At 43.4% G+C, this 5104-nt stretch overlaps 1 pseudogene; it reads left to right on the top strand.

The window, feature by feature from the left end:
* Nucleotides 1-85: 85 nt before the first annotated feature.
* On the top strand, nucleotides 86-1434 carry LOC120864710 (annotated as a pseudogene).
* The last annotated feature ends 3670 nt before the right edge of the window (nucleotides 1435-5104 follow it).

The raw sequence follows: 5104 nt of genomic DNA, 5'->3' as shown, positions 1-5104 counted from the left end.
CTTAGCTGGATTTTAATTTTATCAGTATGAGTTTGTCTTCGAAATTAGAGAATTTTAAAGCTGGCCAATCTTAGACATTGTTTAGATCCACCCCCCTCATTTTATACATGAAAAGGACTCTGACATTCAGAGTTTCAGGAAGTTAACTAAGTCACACAGCCAGTCAGATGTTAGACTAGGTCTTGCCACGCACCCCAAATCTCTAGTACCACCTGGGTGGGGGCCTTGTGTTATCTCACATAACGCGTTCTTAACCATTCTGGACCAACACAAATTAAGAAACAACTTTAGAAAATTTCCAAAGTAACAACAGAAAAAAAAAAAATCTTACAATTGAATGTCAGTGTTTATAATTTATAATTTTTGGAACATATATCATTTGATTTTATAAATATTCATTGAGCCCTATGATAGGCAAAATTCTAGGAAGACCCCAATGAACCATTACCCTTGTAATCTCTCCCCTTTGAATATGGGTGAAACTTATGGATATGATGAAATATCCCCACTATGATTATGTTACATTACAGGGCAAAAGGAAGATGATCTAGGGTAGCCCTGGTCTAATCAGGTGAGCCCATTGAAAGCAGCCTGGTTCTCTCTGGCTGGTTGCAGAAAATGAAATCAAAGAGATGTGCTCCCTCTCTAGCTGCCGTCTTGCGTCCCCACATGTGTGTACCTAACCTCAGCGGGTCTGCCCGAGACCACCTGAGCACCAAGCCTAGTCCCCCGCACACCCCCATCTCTGCTCCAACAAGATGAAAGAAACTATCATGAACCAAGAGAAACTCACCAAGCTGCAGGCACAAGTGCGCGTTGGTGGGAAAGGAGCTGCTTGCAGAAAGAAGGTGGCTCACAGAACAGCCACAGTAGATGACAAAAAACTTCAGTTCTCTTTTAAAGAAGTTGGGGTAAACAATATCTCTGTGAATATGTTCACAAATCAAAGAACAGTGATCTACTTTAACAACCCTAAAGTTCAGGCATCTCTGGAAATGAACACCTTCACCATTACAGGCCATGCTGAGCCAAAGCAACTGGCAGAAATTCTCCCCAGCATCTTAAACCAACTTGGCACAGACAAGTCTGATCAGTTTAGGGAGACTGGCTGAAGCTCTGTCCAAACAATCTGTGGATGGAAGAGCACCACTTGCCACTGGAGAGGATGATGATGATGAAGTTCCAGATCTTGTGGAGAATTTTGATGAGGTTTCCAAGAATGAAACAAACTGAATTAACTTCTGAAGAAAATAAATCCTGAAGAAGTTACTGGAAGCTGCTATTTTATATTATGATTGCTTTTTAAAATTTTGTTTATGATCTGATAAAATCTAGATCTTTTAATATTTTAAATCCTAAGTCCCTGGACACTGCAGCTCTTTTCAGTTTTTGCTTATATACAATTCATTCTTTGCAGCTAATTAAGCTGAAGAAGCCTAAGAATAAAGTTTGAAACAAAGAAAAATAAAATTCTTTGCCCAGTAGGAAAAAAAAGAGAGAGAAAGAAAGATGTGCTCCTACCAGCCTGGAAAGAATCAGACATCAGTGTTGTGAACTGCCAACAAGGCAAGGAACTGGGCAACCTCTGGGAGCTGAGAGTAGTACCTGGCCAACAGCCAGCAGAAAAATGACATCAGTCCTACAGCTTCAAGGAGATGAATCCTGTTAACAATCAGTGAGTCTAGAAGAGGCCCATGAAACCCAGGAGAGAATCCCAGCCCTGGGTTATTTATATCTTGCGTTCAGCTCAGTGAGAATTTGATTAGAGAATTCAGCCACCCCATGCCTAAACATCTGATCTACAGACACTATGAGATAATAAATGTGTGTTGTTTCAAGCTGCTAAGTTCGTTGTAATTTTTTACACAGCAATAGAAACCTAACAGAAGTCCTTACAACACTGAAGCTCAGTGGGAGGTGGTGGGAGTATAAAAGTGAATCAGGCACAGTCCTTGTCTCAGAGACACTCACTGTCTCGGGCAGCAGGGAGAGGCAAATTAACAAAGCGCGACGACGTAGCATTGTGAGAGCTGGAGCTGAGACGTGAAAAATGGTACAGCAGCCAGATGGGGAACATGGCAGGAAGACGTCACAGAAAATTAGACTTAAATTAGGTGAAAAGTAAAAGAGTGTGGAAGGGCATGGCATATTTAGAAAATGGCAGGTGGCTTTGTGTGGCTGGCATGAAGGGGAGAGAAGTGAAGGACATGAGACTGATGAAATAGATAGGGGTCCACATTGTGAAGGACCTCAGGTAAGGTGGTGTTTTCCCTGCAGCAGTGCCCTCCCTTACTCCCTGCCCTTGCCCAGAGTCAGCCCTTCTGGCTCCTGAGTCCTCAGAGGTATCTGGCCTCTCTACTCCAGCCCTTCTCAGTTCTCCTAGTCCTCAAGCATGCTAAGCTCAGAAGTCCCCTGAGGAGCCCTACAGGACATTGACATCTTCATTACAACCAGGGCTGAGAGGGCCATAGACAAGATCGCCCTCTCGTGTGTCTGGGCACCCTGTGTCCCTTCCTCCCTGCTCCAGGCAACTTGAAAGCTACATGGCCCGTGTCCTAGGGCTACTGATCCAAGAGCTTCAGGCTCTGCTGAGCTAAGAGGGAGAGAATCCACTGGTTCCCTTCAGAAATTGAGGCTGGCCAGAGACCCTGGAATGTGTTCTCTTGGACCACTTCTTGCTTAAGAATAGCCAGCTCATCACAGGTGTGGAGGATCTGCAGGGACTTCATCCAGACAACACATTTCTGACATTAGGATTTCAAACAAGCAAACAAATCCACCATGTCCACCATGTACTTGCAAGGTGTTAAAACTAAAGTGTTGGCTGAGGCACAAAGACACATGAAGTGCTGCATTCCAAAGGAAATACGGGATCATGTAAGGATTGCTGGAGACTGGGGAGAGGATATTTGGAGGATGTTTTAAAAGAAAAATATGCTCTCACTTCCCACCAAAATAAAAAGTTGGGGTCACGTAGTGTCAAGAACAAGGGACATAAGTGCAATTCATCAGAAAGCCTTATATATGTTGCTGGGTAGGAAGAACACAGTGGTCTAGTTCCCTTCTGGACAATCAGGTGAAAGAGCTTACAAGCATTTCTGGTGTGGAGTAAAGGAGGACAGCTGCTGCCCCGAGTTTGTCCAAGGAAGAAGGGGTAGGTAGGTGTATGTTCAGGGATCAGATGTGTGCCAGACGTGTGAGAGGGCTGGCTGGGGAAAGCCTTGGGCACAGGCAGGCCTCAGAAGAGGCGAAGCGGAGGGAGAAGACTGGGTCCTCGGGCTGAGGAAGCAGGTGGCTGCTCAAGTGGAGAGCGCATTTGCCTGAATCAAGGAAATAGCAGGTGAATGATACCAGCTAGGAGTGCAGCCTCCCACAAACCTGCGGAAGTCTCTGTGAAATGTCTGCACCACAGCCCCAGAAGGATTAGAACCTGGCAGAAGCAGGGAAAGAAAGACCTTCTCCTTCCTTAGCTGACTGACTACACATGGCTTCTCACTGGGGTAATGGTAAGACGTAATTTTAAACCAAGTTCCACATTATCAACATAGGAATGGATGCCCTAAAAGTGATTTAGAGTGACCAAGAATTTTCTATTGCCTGTTCAGTCACTAAGCCATGTCCAACTGACTCTGTGACCCCATGGACTGCAGCATGCCAGGCTTCCCTGTCCTTCATTGTCTCCAGGAGTTTGCTCAGATTCACGTTAACTGAGTTGGTGATGCCATCCAACCACCTCATCCTCTGCCATCCCCTTCTCCTCCTACCTTCAATCTTCCTAGCATCAGGGTCTTTTCCAATGAGTTGGTTCTTTGCATCAGGTGACCAAAGTATTGGAACTTCAGTTTCAGCATCAGTCCTTCCAATGAATATTCAGGGTTAATGTCCTTATGATACACCACTTGCCTAAGATTTCTGTTGCCTAAGAATGCTCAAAATAGTTCTGACACTACCAAGTTTTTATTTTACCCTAAACAGAGGGAGAAACTCCCAATGAATACATTTTATAGGGATAGAGGGAAACATAAAAAAACATGCTTTCTAACTGTATTGCATATTCAGAGCATTGATTGCATGTACCTAATGTTTTTTACCTATAGATCTTCAATGAATTTAATTACGCTAATTTGAGAGAGGAATGCAGTCCCGTGTCTAAGATTCCTGGAGACCTTCAGTAATCCCTCTGGTCTCAACAGCTGGAAAATCGAAAGGCAGCTCTCTGAAAACATGTCATCTAATTATCCCACCATTGCTAAGCATCAGACAATGTTATGTCACTTATTATAGTCATTTTTGTATCATATTTGTAGCAGCAATTACTTTTCCTTTCTAAAATTATGTTTAGGGATCAATTTGTTGACTGATTTTGACACAAGAAGCTCATAATATTCTCCCACTCCCAGAGGAAACAGTGAAAAAGCTCTTTTTTTCCTAAGCTAATGCTTAAAAATGAAGTGGAATGAACACTGAGTTTGGGACTGCACATTGTTGCTTTTGGTTACAGTTCTGCTTTCTTCCAGATGTCTCATCAGAACATGGTAAAGACTTACTGGAACACTTAACTCTTTGGCCAATTTATTGAGGGAAGCAGGGGTTCACTCAGACTAGGGTTGTTGGTTTGTTTATAATAATGTCATGACTCCTGGAACTCTGACAATAGGAATGAGAGTAGGGTCAGGCCTCGGGAATTACTCTTAAAGAACCACAGAAGAGATGTAATGTACAACATGATAAATATAATTAATGGTGCTGAATGTTACATATGAAAGGTGTTAAGAGAGTAAATCCTAAGAGTTCTCAGCACAAGAGGAACATTTCTATTTCTGTAATTTTTGTATCTATATGAAATGATAGATATTCACTAAACTTATCATGGTAATCACTTCAGTTCAGTTCAGTTCAGTCACTTAGTCATGTCTGACTCTTTGCAACCCCATGAATCACAGCACGCCAGGCCTCCCTGTCCATCACCAACTCCCGGAGTTCACTCAGACCATCGAGTCAGTGATGCCATCCAGCCATCTCATCCTCGGTCGTCCCCTTCTCCTCCTGCCCCCAATCCCTCCCAGCATCAAAGTCTTTTCCAATGAGTCAACTCTTCGCATGA

Source organism: Oryx dammah, unplaced genomic scaffold (assembly GCF_014754425.2).
Source record: "Oryx dammah isolate SB20612 unplaced genomic scaffold, SCBI_Odam_1.1 HiC_scaffold_5, whole genome shotgun sequence".
NCBI classification, from domain to species: domain Eukaryota; kingdom Metazoa; phylum Chordata; class Mammalia; order Artiodactyla; family Bovidae; genus Oryx; species Oryx dammah.
This window is presented reverse-complemented; position numbering and strand designations above follow the sequence as displayed.